The sequence below is a fragment of the Mugil cephalus genome, chromosome 6, assembly GCF_022458985.1.
Source record: "Mugil cephalus isolate CIBA_MC_2020 chromosome 6, CIBA_Mcephalus_1.1, whole genome shotgun sequence".
NCBI lineage: Eukaryota > Metazoa > Chordata > Actinopteri > Mugiliformes > Mugilidae > Mugil > Mugil cephalus.
The window spans coordinates 8,703,639-8,722,714 of NC_061775.1; positions in this window are offsets into that span (position 1 = coordinate 8,703,639).

Genomic DNA, 19,076 nt, shown 5'->3' on the forward strand with positions numbered 1-19,076 from the left:
TTTGCCACCCTGCAGCAGCAGTTCGGCTCGGGTTATGTCTGCAGTTACGCCTCTAGGTGTCAGTGTTGTCCTCCTTGTCCGTGCAGGCTGAGGGGTTGTGCAGCTGTTTCCGAACCATCTGTAGATGTGAAGTACTTGGAAAAAGTCGAATTCTGACTGCGGATACGCTGCCTCACACTGTAAAGTGCACAATTTGCGCACTGAGACTTTTATTAATTGCTCTTGAATGTATTTCGTTTAAGCAGATGCGCTCTCCCTCCCTCCTTCACTGTGAACTCTGTGGTCTTTTGTGACTTTTTAATCCCGTGAGCCATCTATTGCTTCATTTCACATTTTATGCCCCCCCTCCCCTCTCTCCCTTCCTCAATCCCTCTCTCCCTCCCTCCCCTTGCATCCTTCTCCTCACTCCTTCTCCCTCCCATGCTATTCTGTCTATCTGTATACTGAATCAGCATTTCAGAGCAGTATGCCGCAGGCCTGCAGAGAGCCAGACCATGGAGTTAATTATACTCCCACAGATACTCGATCTCCCCTATTCCCCCTTGCTCCATCCCACATCTCTCCCTCTCTCCCTCCTCTTTCCCTTTTCCCCTCACTTTCTTTCTGCCTCTCTCTATGTCAGTAAACTCTGCAGTTCAGTTTTCAGCCCCAACAGTAGCCTCCAAGGGAACCTTATTACCCACAGTTGCAACATCCACCTAATCTGTTATTGGGAGTCCTTCATGTCTTCCAGGAAATATTCTGTTACATGTGGGGCAGTTTTAACCTGAAATTGTTTAATTTAGTTATAATACATAACTAGAAGTTCTGTAATCACAATAATGTAACATTCATTTGTGAATCACATTATTTTAGGGGGTGTTTAGCCCAGGAAACGTATTTGTCAAAACAACAAAAAAAAGCAAAAAAAACAAGCAGGCACAGAAACAGCTGGCAGAATATTGCTCTGTCTGCAGTTTTTTATCTTATTTGGCCGTTCCTTCGTTGGTTTCAAGTCCAGCCGCTGATTCTGTGAAGGAGGAGGGTTAATCGTCTTTGTGGAAATGTGCCAGTGCGAGTTCTCAGGGTCCCACATTAGTGTTCACTTATTCCCTAGAGGTGGGTAGTGAGCACCTCGCCGCAGCTAATACCTGGTGGTGGTGCTCTGTTGCATGTCACAAATGCAGCAAAAAGATGAGCAGGGAAGGTTGAAGGGGGATAATTTTGCTTCTGTGCAGTATCTTGCAGAAAAAAAAAAAAAAAAAACACAGCGCCGTTCAAGCTCCGGCAGGCAGAGCTGCAGCACCAAGCTCCTGCAGTTCCAGAGTTGTTGCAGGGCTGCAGAGGCATGGACCAGTATTACACTGATAGAAACAACAAACTAGAAAATCAGTTTGAACGGTCACAAATGCAGTGAATGAAAACATTAGAGAAACATTTATATTCTCATGAAACTAGTTAAACAGCGAATAATTATAAATGGAAACAAAAATGTAGCGTGTGCATAGACAGTGTTTAGGTTCGTCAGAAGCAGTGTTAAAACTTCTCTGAACTGCCAAGTATACACGGTATAGTCAGTGTGCTGCAAAAATCCTGTGCAGCTATGATAGTTTTGGGTAAAAGATGAAAAAAAGGATGAGAGTTGTTTCATGAGTTGTGGCTCAGTGAAGCCGCGTTATCCGCCCACAGACATCAGCTCACATGAAGAGAGTGGAAAGGCCAGCAGCGTACCAGCAGCAGAGGAGGAACTGGGAACTGAGTGGGGGGGGGAAGCACCGACAGAAAGAGAATTTGGTAAAATGTGTTCCATCGAATTTTATCATAGCGTTCAGTTTATGAAACTGCAATTGAAAAGGGGTTTTTTTTTAAAAAATACCCAGAGATTTATGAGAAACGGGAAAGAGCTTAATTAGATCTCACCCCTTTTCTGCGCTTCCTATCTCTGCTTACTGTGACAAAACAGTCGCATATGTTCTCAAGGGCTCCTGTCTCTTTATAAACCAGTCTGATTCAGTGTGTGTGTGTGTGAGTCTGTGTGTAAGTGTTTCAGTGGTTTTAAAATTTTAAAACCCTCTCCTTATCAGTTTCGCGGCTTAGCATAATTAACAAATCCGTCGCCTCAAATCCCCTCTGTAGCCAATCCGTTCCTGGTCGTGGCTGCGCAGTCCAATGGATGAAGAGAAGGGGTGGTCAGCCACGAGGTGGAGGAGTAAAGCGATGACGGGGGCAAGTACAGGTCTGCTCAATTATCTCGTTATTAGACCCAACCAGGCAATAAAGAAAGAAAAAAAATCCTTCCTGTGTGCACGTCAACATTTTACATCACAAAAACGAACGTGTCCCATCGTTGGCCTCTCTATCGTATGCTTTTTTCTCTCACTCTCCCTACCACTGACCATGAACATGCCAGCACATGCAGCTCTTGTATATTTGTCACAGATTTACGGGTTCAGCCTTTTCTCTCATGAACATCAAGTCGTTAATGTGCACCAGGTAATGCAGGGTGGTCATTAGTTGGTCATGTAGTGGAAAATACTGCGAGCAATGTCCAAGCTGTTGGGATGTCCACACATGTGTAAATGTACGCATTAGTAAATATTAAGTGTAATAGCTTTGTGTATATGAATTCAGAGGATGCACTGTTAGTATGTGGCGTGTTTTTCCTTGGAGAAGAACAACAAAATCACCATTCACCTGACTCCCCATCCTCTCCACTATAACCCTGCCATCAGAGAGCAGGGTGGCGGTCAGACAGGAGAGGAGGATTATCCCAAGCTAAGGTTCCCCTTACATAATCCCCCATTTTAGATTAACTTCAGTCCCCAGGTAACATGATAGATTTAACTATTTGGACCACAAAGGAAAACTGCAGCCTCACAGGAAACACAGAGGAGGGTATCATCTATGTCACGAAGGCCTCAGCTGTGTCTGCATAAAGTCTGTTGTGTGCGCAGCGTAGTGTGGTTCAGTTATCTAAGTCTGCAGTGGCAAAACTATCAAAAAAGGGTTTAATCGCTTTTGAATTCAACATTGCACACAAGGAGTATTTGTGAGAACCTCGTTTTTCGCCGTTTTTGTACAGCATAGACACAACAGTGTAAATACTTAAACAAACCAGTTCAAACGTTGAACCTGTGGACTTGAGGTCTGAGTTGGGGGAAAAGCCTTTTGGTGGGAGATAAGAGTGCGTTGCAATAGAGTGTCTCAGTCCACCTCCCCTGTTCAGAGAGAGGTTTTCCAGTTTTACACAGATGACTAAGACAGTCATCTGTGTAAAACTGCCACAGAAGACCTGTGGCAAAAAAGGCCTAAAAAAACAAAATCCTCAGTTGGTAGATATCTAACACCTGAAGAACTGTCTCGTCTGTGTTGAGCCGTGCAAGTTGTTGTCTAGATGTTAGAGGACCATGTGATTGCGGGTAAACTTCCCACCAGTCATTTAGAACTGAAGAAGCCACTTTGATACCTGTCTTTGTTTTACAGGAGTGAAAACTTAACTTAACACCTAATACTGTCAATAGCACGGGTGCTTATTAGCACACATTGAGAAAGGATTCAGCCAGGACACTGTGTGGTTTTACAGCATCGAAGTGGCTAATAGTTGTACAGATATTCATGTCCTCCTGTAGCCAATATTTGATATAGAGTAGAATGGGTTGTAGTGTGTTTGTCTGCTACTAACAGTTAGAAGTTAGGGTCCTGGCTAGGCTAACCAGGCTGAAAACTACTACTACAATATAGTTAAAGTCAGTTGTCAGAGTACAGTGCTAATGCTAGTTAGCATCAGTGTGTCTGGCTAGAGATTACAACCCAGCTCACTAGGGATAAAGGATAAAAGAACCAGGCGGCAACAGGTTCGAGAAAAGGACGGTGACTGAAAAACAAACAACTGAAACCTTGTCCTAGCTCCAGTCTAAGGCAGATGGTGATTCTAATATTCACAAAGAGATTTCAGTGACAAGCTGATGCAGAGGCAGGCTGTTCTCCAGGCCACACAGCTCCCCAAATGGGAATAGAAGGAGGCTTTCTACTTCCATTTGTATGAGGCAGTAGAACGAGCAATCCTGATGAAGACAGTCTGACTGGTGGCACATGGACACTTGGACTGGAGGTCAAAAATGCATCTTGATCTTGAAGTAGACACCAGTAAGACACCTTTATTGCACCTCTTTGATGCTGGAGACTGAAGAGACTTGACTTGAGATGAAGGAAGCTTTTCCTAAGTGTCTTATGCATTCTGTGGCAGGCAGAGAAGATACAACAACAAAAAAAAACAAAAAAACAAGCAGGCACAGAAACAGCTGGCAGAATATTGCTCTGTCTGCAATTTTTTATCTTATTTGGCCGTTCCTGTGTTGGTTTCAAGTCCAGCCGTTGATTCTGTGAAGGAGGAGGGTTAATTGTCTTTGTGGAAATGTGCCAGTGCGAGTTCTCAGGGTCCCACATTAGTGTTCACTTATTCCCTAGAGGTGGGTAGTGAGCACCTCGCCGCAGCTAATACCTGGTGGTGGTGCTCTGTTGCATGTCACAAATGCAGCAAAAAGATGAGCAGGGAAGGTTGAAGGGGGATAATTTTGCTTCTGTGCAGTATCTTGCAGAAAAAAAAAAAAAAAAACACAGCGCCGTTCAAGCTCCGGCAGGCAGAGCTGCAGCACCAAGCTCCTGCAGTTCCAGAGTTGTTGCAGGGCTGCAGAGGCATGGACCAGTATTACACTGATAGAAACAACAAACTAGAAAATCAGTTTGAACGGTCACAAATGCAGTGAATGAAAACATTAGAGAAACATTTATATTCTCATGAAACTAGTTAAACAGCGAATAATTATAAATGGAAACAAAAATGTAGCGTGTGCATAGACAGTGTTTAGGTTCGTCAGAAGCAGTGTTAAAACTTCTCTGAATTGCCAAGTATACACGGTATAGTCAGTGTGCTGCAAAAATCCTGTGCAGCTATGATAGTTTTGGGTAAAAGATGAAAAAAAGGATGAGAGTTGTTTCATGAGTTGTGGCTCAGTGAAGCCGCGTTATCCGCCCACAGACATCAGCTCACATGAAGAGAGTGGAAAGGCCAGCAGCGTACCAGCAGCAGAGGAGGAACTGGGAACTGAGTGGGGGGGGGGGGAAGCACCGACAGAAAGAGAATTTGGTAAAACGTGTTCCACCGAATTTTTATGAAACTGCAATTGAAAAGGTTTTTTTTTTAAAAAAAATTACCTGAAACTGGTAATGGGGGGGGGGGGGGGGGGGTAACCCTAACCCTAACCCCTAACCCTTACCCAGAGATTTATGAGAAACGGGAAAGAGCTTAATTAGATCTCACCCCTTTTCTGCGCTTCCTATCTCTGCTTACTGTGACAAAACAGTCGCATATGTTCTCAGGGGCTCCTGTCTCTTTATAAACCAGTCTGATTCAGTGTGTGTGTGTGTGAGTCTGTGTGTAAGCACTGCTCAATTATCTCGTTATTAGACCCAACCAGGCAATAAAGAAAGAAAAAAAATCCTTCCTGTGTGCACGTCAACATTTTACATCACAAAAACGAACGTGTCCCATCGTTGGCCTCTCTATCGTATGCTTTTTTCTCTCACTCTCCCTACCACTGACCATGAACATGCCAGCACATGCAGCTCTTGTATATTTGTCACAGATTTACGGGTTCAGCCTTTTCTCTCATGAACATCAAGTCGTTAATGTGCACCAGGTAATGCAGGGTGGTCATTAGTTGGTCATGTAGTGGAAAATACTGCGAGCAATGTCCAAGCTGTTGGGATGTCCACAGCTTGGGGTGTAATAGCTAATAGAGAAGATATTTAATTCACATTGTCTTTGAGTCAGTTATACACAAATTTAGTTCTGGTGGTCTTCTGTCGGTTTTGGCATCATTTTACACTGGCACAGGACTGTATTTTAAGTCAAAGTGTAGACGGCAGGTACCCCATTCCAGAGAAATGCTGGACACTTCATCTCTTAATACCATACACCTCTATACCATTTGTTTAGTCCGTAGTCACTTCCCTATTTCATTTATGTCATAATGCTACGCCAAGCTTAGTGGACCGACTGAGGCTTTATATTTATCGGTCCAACACCACAGTGGTTTCCATCTCCTCCTCTAACTCACTACTCTTGTAAGGGTTTGGTGGCTCTCAACCCAAGTTTCAGTTATGGCACAACAGCTCCCGCGTCCACATTTCTAACTGTATTATACATATTCAAAAACCCACCTTCAGACCGCATGCGTCAAAGAGTTCAATTGATCTCTAAAACCTGAACCAAAACTACGTGCACGAAAATTCTAGTGCGAGCAATGCGCAGTTGTTTACAGTGAGGAAATTACTAGAGCACAGTATTTTCCGTTTAAGTGCCTACAGAGGTAGGTGGGGCTCCTTCCTGCTTCTTATTGAGTGATTGCAGTGGGCTCCATCCCTCACATGCCAGCTGTGTTGCTGGGGTAAAGGCTTGCATGATACCACCACAGTGTGAGCTAATTTATAGCCACGCATTAAGCATTACATCACTGCCTATCAACTCTAAATCTGCCACTTGATGAGATTACTGTGCCTCCCCCCCAACAAGGAACTGCGAGCAGCAACGTCTACATCACTCCCCTCCGTTTGGTCCTCGGTGTGTTTCTGCTTCTTTGGTTCTGTTTTCTGTTTTGTATTTGATCCTTTGGGTGAAAAGCTACGTAGGTGTCCTCCTGTGGCCCCTTACCTCACCTCACCTCTCCGCTTGTTGTCTCCCCAGTCCTCCAGAGAGACCAGTTTCAGCCGGGTTGCTGGGCAAAGGAGGAATGTTGCTGTGCTCATGTCAGAGGTATTATTACCTGTGATTACCCTCTGCTGGGTCAGCGGGTGCCAAGGTGGAGTAATAACATGGTTTACACAGTCAGAGAGGACATTTGTCTAATTTGAAAATGTTTTTTTTCCGCATATCATTTCCTTGAGCTTAAAATGCACCGTGTCAATGTAAACACCAGTGGGCAAGAAAAGCGGGGCGTTTCAGTTGCAATGTGCACATGGATTTCAGCCCGTTGGAAGGAAACCATGATAAAGCACAGAATCATTGGCCTGAAGCATTAGTGTGTTTGAGTCTACCATCCACCCACGCCATCATGCTTCATCTTTGTGCATCCTTTACGGCTGCAGTGTGCTGCAGGCTTAGAAACCACTAAATACATGTTAAAGGTACTCTGTATGTGTGTCATGTAGTGTTATGGTAATTATCTCCAACCTCGGAGCGACAGAAACAGTGCATTGTGGCCAACATCTGTTCCCGCTCAGCATTTTGCCATAAAGTCAAAAATGTGCTGGTGCGGAACAACTGGTGATTTAGTGTGACCGGTGATTTAGAGCCAGTGAACACAACCAAGTAAAATATCCCGCGTAATGGATATGGTCACAGGTCAAACTTCATTCAAGCCAAATACTAAAATATTCACAGGTGAATGTGGAACTCCACCTGCGGACGCTGAGAAAGCAAGAAGAGGCTTCTGAAGCCTTCGAGTACTCGGCTCACCTGTCGTCTGCCATTCAGCGTCAACAAGTGCAATAAGGAGGAACGGATGAATTCATTAGGCTCAGATTGACCTGCTATGACGAGCAATTTGGTTCCAAACACAGTTAGGCACCTGCGGGAGAGAGGGAATTAGCATTTTAAATAGGGACGATTATAGGCCAGGCCACTGCGTGTGTGTCTTTGTGTGTAGCCAGACGCACAGGCACCTCCTCTCTACTCATATACATGAGTAACACATCACCATGGTTTATGCCATCTGAAGTTTTGACACGACATAATGCTCCTCACCCACGCATCGGTGCACTTTTTTATAAATAGAGTGCCGGCTCCGAGCGCAGCTGGAGAGCACTTCTGAGAACACTTGAATCTGACACAACACAAAGAAACCACTCTGCAGAACTCGTGAATTTAGCTGGCTGGCCTGACAAAACAGTTACCCACATGAGCATTAAAATGAGCTAAAAAAAAAAAAAAAAGCTAATGCTAGACTACAGTGAGTATTGGGAGTTTAGCTTGGCATTTAGTACCTCAAAAGTTAGCCTCAAGTGTATTTATATAAATTGCTGTGAAATATTGGCGAGCTGTTACGGCCTTATTATGTCAATAATATCTGTCCGTAGCGAAAAGAAACGCTAGTAGCTGAGTTCAGTCACTTCTGGGAATTCACTGGGAATTTCTCGTAATTGGATGTTTTGTGTTACTCGCTGGATGATCCTGGTGTCTCGGTTTATGGTGGATCCTCCCAGCAGGATGCTCCTGACAAACACAATAAACAGTGGCCTGAAAAATACTTACCAACACATCTCGTTGTCTCTATTAAATAATGTAGTGTAGCTTGCAGTTTAATTACAGTTTAATTCACTTGTGTAACTTGAGCTGATGGTTGTTGCACTAAATGCTTCTAATAGTTTCTGCAGGCATCTCCTCCTCAAAGATTTCTTCTTGGGTTTAGATTGTGTCTCTCTCTGTTGCTGTAAGTTTTCCTCTCTGTCCGTCAGCCTGTCTGTGGTTTCTGCTGCCTCCCCCTTCTGCTCCTCAAGAGCCTCCTTCACTGAGCTCATGATCCTCTCTCGGTGTCAGTCGTTTTTCAGGTTCTCCAGCGCTTTGTTCACCTCTGCCTTCATATTCCTATTTGTTCTGTCTGGAGACGCTGCCTGTCCTCCTCCTGCTGCTCCCTTTGTTATTGTAGCTATCTTTCCTGTTGAGTCAGAGCAGCTTTAACTTTGCATGGTTTCCTCTACCTGCTGTAACAGGCAGGTCTCAGCCTCTTTAGTCTTACTCTTTTCTGCTTATTCTTTTACTGCTCCCAGTTTTCCAAGTTTTTGGACAACAACTACAACTACAACAACATCAATGTATGATGGCTAAATGCAATCTTTCATTGATACATTTCAGTTCCTTCAAATGAAAACTTGTAAGTACAACAAAGATAAACTGATTGCCTGCGTCTGTAGTGATGATTTCCTTAACATGTGTTTTGGTATTTAACCCATCACTGAAACACTTTGTGTGCACTGAATGCCTAGTTGGTGTGTGGAGGATAAATGACTAGGTTCTACTTCCACAACAATTCACTCCGGCATGCAAATCTCTCCACTGTGAAAGCACTCACTGTGCTAAATCCATTAGCACTTTTGCCCGCAGTCATGAGTTATCTCTCTCTTATCGTTTGGAGCGGTGGAGCAGAACTCACCTTGTTTCTGTGAAAGGCCAACTAGCCATGTTCAATAAATGACTGAAGGTTGTTTATTTAAAACTGCCACCTTGTATTAAACAGATTCTTCTGGCAGAGCCTCGCTGTGTGTTCATCAGCCGAAGAAGATAATATTAAAGCATATGCTTTCATTTAAAACTAGAATTTAATGCTTTGTATTTCAGCAAGGAAAGTGCATATTCTATACTGTGTGCGCACAATCATCAGACAAGGGAGTATTTTGATCATTTTCATGCATATTTTCCAACTCCAAGCTTTATAAACTTTCAGTGCTTATTGGATTTAAACATATCGATTTGCTCCATCATGAGCATTGAAGTACTCCACTTGGTCAGTGAAGGCCTTACAGATGAAAGAATCATGACTGGGCCCCCTTCCTCACCCGACCTAAACCCTACTGAGAACTTGTGGACCCTTCCTAAATGGTAAACACTGTACCCCTCTGAAGGTTTGAGAGACTGTGGTTGCTGCTGCACAAGAAGCAGATCAAAAGAAGGGTGACTATATTGGACGCTGAAAAAAACAATTTAAATTTGTGAGTGAGATGGGTACATATTTGTTTTTCATTTGGTTGCATAAGTATTCTGTAGCCTAATAGTTGCCTGATAATTGTGCAGGTGTAGATATTCTACTAAGAAAGCTAAAACCTCACTTTTACTTTCTTAAATATTCAGATTTATTAACATTCTGGATTCACTTTAATTGTTCCGTAATAAAATGAATCCTCATGTTACGCACACGGCGTAAGTTGTTCCATCTACTTTAACGTTTTACCGTGAACACATCAAACACATAAAAACTGCATTTCAGAAGGAAACCCAGTTAACCTGAATGCACTTTCTGTCAAATGCCTCTGTTTGACTGTGAAGCAGTCACGTTTCTTGTGAAGTTCTTTGCTGCAAATGCTGCAAAACAAGGTTGAAAGGGGTCTCCACTTAAACACACACACACGCACACGCACACACACACACACACACACACACACACACACACACACACACACACACACACACACACACACACACACACACACACACACACACACACACACACACACACACGTTCACTGTAGGTTCAGGCTGGCTGAGCCAGGCTTGTCAATAACTACAAACATCTGCTCTCTCTTTCTCTCTCTCTCACACACACACACAGTTCTTATGTCAGATCGATAGCAAAGCGTCTTGGTGAAAAGAGGGAGGACAGGAAACACAGAAATGTATCTTTTCATCTTCTCACTCTTTCCTCCCATCTTTTATTCTGCTCCCTCTAGTATTGATCCAAAAATTGCTTCTTTTTTAAATTTATTTATTTATTTTTTTTTAGCTGCAGCCTCCGGTATAATATGTGCCCACGTGTTTTACGGATCTTTTGTTCTTCCTCTCTTTTTTTTTTTTTTTTTTTTTTTTAAGTTCATTGAGGGAGGGGGGGCTCAGGCCAAAGTATTTATGTGAAATAAATTTGCTACTTTAATGCTTTTTGCTATTAAAGTAGCATGTTTACAACAGTGTATAGCTTCTTGGATGATTTTTAAATTACAAACTGATATCTCCATCATTTTGTATGGGATAAAAGTGTATTGTCTACGGGGAGATTGTTTGAGACAGGCAAGTATGAGGTATAACGCCTGCATTTTGTTCTTCTGGGAAGCAATAAAATCACAGACAAGCTCACCTCATCATAAACTTGGACCTGAGGGGAAAATTTGCTGGAGTTAAGAAGCACTGAGTTTCTGCAGGTATTTTCCTGATGCTGGAAAACTGCTGGTGAAGGCGAAAACTTAAGATTAAGATTGTTGCTCTGGCTATTAAATTGTTGTTGTTCTGTCTGAAGTGCAGGATCTTGTACTCTCTCCATCACATTGTCAAAGTCGTCAGTGTGCTGTCTCTACTTGACTATACCCAGTGTCTCGTGGGAGAAGTCAGACTGCACCTGTACCTGGAACAGGATCAAGAGGGCATCCATCATGGAAGCACAGCTACTGTGACCAGCCTCGCTAAGTGCTGAGCTAGCGCTTTCTTAGAAAGGGGCATTTGAAAATCTCTCCTTTATTTGTGTTTTGACAAAAATATGAGTTAAGCAAAAATACTTTACATCTCAGGTTGGACAGGTTACCCTTGGCAGGATGTGTCATATCATGCAGAGCGTCCTATTCAATCATGAGATCCTCTGATACATGACGGCCTCCTCAACTGTGTCAAAGACTTTTAGTTCATGTTCAAACTCAACTCTGACTTGTTCATGTGCTACTAATAAGACCAGGAGAAGTCTGTTGGCAAGTACTAATTATGTGAAAAAAATAACAACTAATTAGTGCCTTAATCTGACTCTAACTGGACTCTAACTAAACCGCATGTGAACATGTTACTCAGACTAATATCTGAGTTCCTTATCGGTTGAATGACCCGGCATAGACCCAGGATTCTATCAGCTCAGCTTGGCTTGGATGTGAACAGGAATCCCGCATCAACCCACTAATTTACACAATGACGTTGATGTACCTGCCTGTCACGTTCTTATTTCGCCACTGGGTGACCTGTCAGATTGTGTCATTGTAGAAGCTCCAGGGCTGAGAGCAGCTCAAACACAGAGCAAAGTTTTGGTCTACTCCAATCAAACAAATCAAATGTGTTGTTATACGTTTGTTAATGGAAGCGCATATGTGAATTATGTCATGCTCGCGAAACTGCACCGGGGAATCTTGATGTGAACTGCACATGCGTGGCTGTGTTTATTCATAGCTTATATAGCGATATGCCACACTTTTTATCGACAATTGCAGCGCACTGGCAAAACTGTGAGAGCTGCAAGCTGCTCTGCATCTGTGGAGAACAGGAGCTTTGGCGCACTTAAATGTGTAATGACCACGTTGTCAATGCAAACACGTATGAGAGGGAGGAAAAAACTGGCACGCAGCTCACAAAGCAGGAGGTCAGACCTGATGTGAAAGCGCACCAAAGACACACAGATAATACATTAGTCGATTTTCACTGGCGTGTATACGCCTTGATTGGAGTTAAACTAGACAACTCACCAGTTACTCTTCACTTTCATGCTAGGAGTTAGATGACAAGATTAATATCAAGATTATTATTTGTAGACGTAGCCAGCAGAGGGTTACCTTAGCTTAACATAAACATTAAGTTCTAACCCTTAAGACTAGTCACCCACGGGTAATGTACATGCCACCTGTTTTTCTTTAGGCCTAGTGTAGCTGTCAGCCAAATTTCCCTTTTAGATGTCTTCATGCTAAACAAATCTAACTGGTTTTCTGTAGCTTCTTTGGAGTGGTACTAGTGGTACTAGAAAGCTGTTACACGTGTTCTCAAAATCTGTGATTTAGTATGCACTTATGATCCACCCTGCAGTTGACAGTGACCAGCCTCTGATTGTATGTGATGGCTCTTCACGTCATTTCTGAACCTTCAGATCACAGAGAGGATGCACTGATGGGTTAGTTGGTATGTTCAGTACCTTTATATGCAGAAGATTCCAATAACACCTTCTCCACCACTGGCAGCGGTTTACAAATTCTCACAGAGGCAAGCTGACACAACATACGCAGAAAAGGATATACTTTGTATTCACGAGACTTAGCGAAGACTTCACAGAGTTTGCCTGTGAATGTCTTTGAAGCGTCTGGCAAAGTCTGACAAATCATAGTTTATTACGCCGAGCAAGATTGTAATGGTTGTCTCAGCTAATGTTTTAATATGACACCTCAGTAGAGCACCGGAATGAAAATGATGACACTTGAGTAAGAGAAAAGGCAAAGGGAGAAAGGGGACGAAGAAGAGAAGGAGAAGGAGGAGGAGGAAGAAGAGCAATGAGAGTTAAAGACAGTGAGACCTCATTAAGGCTGCAACGAAGCAAGAGTGTGAGTCTGTGCGCGCACATGTACCAGTGTGCGCAATGCAGCGAGCGTGATCCAGTCATTTTTGTGTGTGTCTGCGTCAGTGTGTGTCAGTCAGAGCAGCTCTAAGCAGCCCCTGGGAGGGTTAAGTAAGGAAACAGAAGAGATTGAGGTGGGGAATTCTCATCAAAAACTTCCAAATCAGGAAAGGTGCCGACAAATGCCACCCTGAGAGGGGACGGAGGGGAACAGAGGTAAAGTAGGGGAGTGTGTGGTTAAATAAAAAAAGAAGAAGGAACTGGAGTTACTTTACTAAGTGTAGCAGTTTGAGGATGGTATATATTTATGCTAATGTGCTTCACAATGTGGGGGCTCCATCTTAGAGGTGAGGTCATTTGGAGAGAGGGGTAAGGAGCTGGTGAAGGAGGAGGGCTGGGGGTGGGTGAGGTGGGTCCTTGGGGGTAGTCCTGTGGTAATGAGCTGTTAGTCTCAAAGGAAGACAAGCTCTATTACAAGAACACTGAGCTGCTATTCTGAGCTTTAATCTGGCTGGTTCACCTTCTCATGCCGCTCAGCACAGATACAGACTCCCCCTTTGACAGCCCGCTCCGTGCAAAGGGACGTGAACACTGGGATCTCTGGGTCTCGAGGCTTCGAGTTTAGAGATTCAGATCTGGAAAACACATCCCGAGAATGTGTCAGATCAGAGCTGAGTCTGGCACTTCAGTGGAGGGTGGAATCACTGCGACACAGTTGTGCTTGAGTCAGATGCGTTTGCTTCACAACTGTTTATTTCTTCTGGGGAATGTTCACCCCTCTCTCAGGCCCTCTATCCGTCCAAAGAAATCGACCTATTCCTGTTTCATACATCCTCTGAATAACCTCTCAGGCATCATGCCCTAATTTCTCTGCTAGTTCAAGGCCTCAGTCCTGAGGGGGAGATTTGCCATCAGATGGCTGATCAGCAGGTCAGGAGGTTGAGTTCAGAAAGCCAAATACTGCTTGGGGCATTTGCTCATCATTTATAGTCAAGTCAGAGGAACAAAACTGCTCATTTCACACCTGTACATTCAGTTCAAGACTGTGCATGTGCCGGATTCTTTTCTCTGTATAGTAGTGACATCTCACGACGAAGGCTCTCGGTGGAACTCCTTTCCATCTCGTCTCGCGCCGAGAGTCCAGTGTGCTCAGTCAAGCATCGGTGTTACTGCTAGTCGTAACTTTTCTTTCAGTAAGCCAGCCATAAAGTCTGACAGCTTTTTGCCCGCCTCTGCCCCTTCTCTCACCCCCACAACATGTATATTATTGCATCGTGATCGTGCCTTGAGATCTTCACTCCATCCCCTCAGCTTCAGTATCTCCGTGTCCATTCCTTTCAGTCTTGTCCCCATGTTGGTTATGGTGTCAGACTGATCGCTCAATGTTTCATCCACCTCTTTTCTCCATACGTCCATCCTATTAGCCAAACTGCTAGTTGTATCGCCTCAGCCTCACCTCCCCATGCAACAGCTCAGTCTTTGGTATTATACCAAACTCTTCCTTTTTCTATTCTTCTTTGCGCCTCCTGATCTCAGTCTTTGTCTCATCTCTGTATTTCGTGATCTCAATTTAATTAATTTCGGACATCATATCCTTAGCCCACTGAGGTATGTCGCCGGCATGCGTTGTGCTAACGTTACCCCAGGCCGCTAACCACCTGCATCTTCTCTCCACCCGTTCAAGTAGATTGAGGGGTCATATTTGGTCTTAAACTACACTGAAAGTGCACATGTTCACTTCTGACATAGAATCCTATTTGTCCAGCCCCTCAAAAATGGTGGAAATGTTGCGATATTAATAATTTTTGACCATTTTTACATGGAGCTGCCACACTCACTTCTTCACACAGCAAAGCACATCCGGTGGGGCTGGGCGTATCGATCTAAATATCGACAGTATCGATATCATGGCTAGCATCGGATCGATACTAGAGTGACATACGTCCAGCAAAATACTCCTCACAGAGTTCATGCGAGTGCAGCTTGTCCAACATTTCCCTTTCTGAGCAATTTTTATATGTAGCTTTGTTGATGTTATTCAATGATCATGACATTTCAAGCAATCAGTACCGGTATCCGTATCTATGTTACTAGCTCTGTATTTACTTGGTATCGATACCGATACCAAAATTCCCAGTATCGCCCACCCCTACCATCCTAAAATCCGTACCTGCTTCTGTTTATGTTTGTTGTACCTGAAGTGCAAAGCTCAGTCAGATATTACACTGTTTTTTTGTTTGTTTGTTTTTTGTTCTTTGGACTGGGCTATCTCTTGTTAACCACTCTGTGTTCCATCTGAGTCCATCAATTTCTCCGAGCTTGTACTAGAATGGTAAATTTGGTCGTGCATGGTGTTTGCTCAAGTTCAGCATTTGAGGAACTTTGTGTTTGCATCATGTATCAGTCTCTCCAACTGGTCATTGCCTCAATGCTGAGATTAATGCAACTTGGTACCCACCCACTTGCATTGACAAGATTTTTTTTTTTGTCGTCTTTTTTTCTAGTGTACCTCTTCAACTCGCTGATTTTAATTAAAAGTTCATGCTTCCTTATCGCCACGTCACTGCTGTCTCTTTCTGCGTGTACACTCCTTTGAAGGCAGAGAAGGGTTTCTAAAAGTCAGAGTGTTTCATTGGTTGCTCTAACGATTTCTTTAATTTGTATCTTGCAAGTTGTCCATGATAAATTGCCGGAGTGACTTTTTTTTTCTTTCTTCTTCTTTTTTTTTTTTTTTACATTAAATAAAAACGAATAATGTTGGATTTAGAAAACGTCCAAGAGATATAATTCTTCTAATACCCTCCTAACGTTGTTTTTCTTTTTGCTGTGTCACAACAGTTTGGCGACCCCCCTGTATAGTAATTATTCGAATGACTGGGCAGTTTTTTTCATGAGAGAAATCTCCAAATATTTTCAGTGTAAGACGTGTTCACAAAAGAATCTGCCAACCAGTGATCTGTGCTCAACGAATATGTTGCACTGTATCACTTGAGTCCATGTGGCAAAAGATGCTGTTAATTTACCAATCAAGTCCGCAAGGAAAAATAGTTTGAAGGGGGTGATTGTGGCTTCTGCTGCCTGACTCAACTGCATGGTAGGAATTTCTCAACCGGCCAAGACAGTCAAATTTCCGTCTGGATATGAAGACATAAGCTTGGCAGCCATAGCAGAAAACACGAACTATAGTAATGGGACAGTTAGAGTGCACAAAGCGTCCACTGAAAGAGGAATCTAGATCATTTTGCATTCTTGCGACAATCCACGGCAAAAAGGGAGAAGCACACTTTAGCCAAATGCCCTTGTTCTTCTGCCTCAGTGTGTCGGTGTGACCCGGTGACACACTGGGCTGTCAGGATCGATTGAGTTTCCTCTGAGCTGGCAGCAGAGACCAGGCCTGGCATTGTGGCACTGGCGTGCCATATCTGGTTTACCACTGCTTCTTAGAGAGCCCATGGCCACAGTGACGTGCCGTTAACCAAGTGGAACTGCAGCACGCACCACTCACACGCACTGTTAATCTACTTAACATTTGCACAAACACGTGCATAAACACTAATATGTTACACCATTAGCTGGGCTGCTAAGCTGAAACTTCATACCGACGTTGTGATTAGCAGATGGACCTGCGTGTTACCCTGTCTTCCTCCCTCAGCCATGTCTCTTTCATCCAGCCCTCTCCTTAAGGCATGTGCCAAGTGAAGACGGCTCCACTGCAGTATCTGACCCATCCTGGCAGAGGTGACGCTGGATAATAAAACCACTGTTCCTGCCAAAAAGACAAGGGGAGATAAGGGATGGAGGTAGAGCAAAGGAGAGCACAGACAAATAAGGAGAGAGAGCCGGAGTGGAAAAGAAATAAGAACAAACAGCAGAAGGAAGGGAGAAGCGCCGGGACAGAGGGAACTGAGGAGGTTGTAACAAAGCCATATATAATGGCGAAAGAGAGGGTATTTGGGAGCTGACGGGAGTTGTTTGTGGTTGCAGGTGCAGCATTGTGCATTTGCCGGTCCTCTCCCACCTCTCGGTGCCTCTCAGTCGCTCTCGTCTCCAGTGCCAGGGCGTTGGTGCAGAGGCTAAATCAATCACCTCTCTGACCTCCTTCCACACAGATATGCTGACATAGTAAATGTACTTTTTTTCACATCACTGTAGGACACAGAAGACAGGAAAGACCCATACTTAAAAACAAAACGGAACAAAACAAGAAACCCGAATGAAAGACAGACGTTGGTTAAACTTCAGTCTATTGTTTTAATTCCAAGTAAAAGATGAAATGTTACTTAATATAAGTTACTGCAGTATTAAATAGCTGGAGCCGCCAGTCATACAGAGGAAAGTTCTGCTTAGATTCATACGATGATGTTTGTGTGTTTGTGAGGGCAAATATGAAAGACTGGAACGAGGAACGCTAGTCAGATTGCAGGCTAGTAATTAAGTAAGTGTGCGTGTGTGCATAAACCCTATGTAATGTGGGTCAGAGACCCCCAGGTGCTACTAAGTGCTGTGCATGTTCTTCTATGGTGCGTCTGTAATGTGTAGTAACATCTGTCTCTAACCCTCTCCTGACCTCTGACCTGTGTGTGCTCTAAAAGGCTTGGTCAACTTTTTTTTTTGAAACATCTTAAACCACAGCTTAGAACACGACCAAGAACTTTGACTAGTTCTGGCTCATCATCTGCCTCATTATAGCTACCAACGATGATTAGTTTCTCCATTTCAGCACCTAATGACCGGCCCCGTTTCACGCACAGTGCACGCGCCATCTACTGACAGAGGGTCATGTTTTTCAGAGCTTCTCATTATCTCTAAGTTCCTTTTCATTTGTACGATGATCAGCGTTAATAGAAAATTGCAGTATTTTCAGCAACCCTTATCCTCATGACCGTGGCTATTCTGAGTCATGCTAACCGTTTTTTTTTTTGTTTTTTTTTTGTGTGAAATTCTACATTACACATTAAACACTACGTTGTCCCACTTGCTGTGATATCAGTCAGATTTCCAGAATCTACATCCAGCACGACAGACTAGCCACAATAATGGTTGTGTCTCCATTGCAGGAACTTTTTCCAGGAACTGGGAACCATTGGAGGCAATCAGTATGTTACAGCCCAAATTAAGTTATGAGGAAATTACTTAACTCATCAACAAAAAACTGCACGGGGTAGTACAACTAAAATTAGTCTTCGGATGGTGGAAATAGAACAGTCTGAAGGAACCCGTTAGTCCCTTGAAAAAAGTTCCTGGGACTGGGTGGAAACGTGAGGGGAATTTCCTGTTAAAGCCAGAAAAGTATCCTTTATACTTGTGTTTTCCTTCATGCTGTATCGCTCTCTCTTCTCAGGCTCCTCTTTATGCATTCAAGGGCGAGCAAGCGGAGGGGTGTGTGTGTATATGTGTGTTTTTTACAATCTCAAAGTAGGGTTACGCTGAAAGTGTTGCACACACGGCAGCTTATTTTGACTCTCCACCGCTCTCGGGCCGTATTTTAATATTCCACACGTAATTTTTTTTAGAAATGAGGACCACTATCCTTTCAACAAACGTTGCTCCCTGCGGCGCTGCCGTCAGCGGTGAGTACAGGGGGGATGTGAGGGAGAATGTTAAAACTTTCAAACAGAGAAGAACGGACAAAATTCTATCTTTTTCCATCTATTTCCCTGGAAGGCTGTGTTGTGCTGTGAGTGAGTGCACTGATACGATGTATTATTGACTTATTGCATTAGATGGTCTCTGTGCTTCATGGTCACGCTCTAAAATCGCCCTCAGAGAAATAACGGGATCACATCAGACTGAACGCACGCCCACTCCCACACACACACATATTAATGGTTGCGTGAACAAAAAAAAAAAAAAGAAATGTTTTGGCTCTTTGTGTTGCCCTTCTGGGGTTTTATGTTCTTACGAATGTATGTTTTCCCTTTCTGTCTGTCCGTCTGCGAGCCTGTCAGCCTCTCTGCGTCCACTTGTCTGCCTTCACTC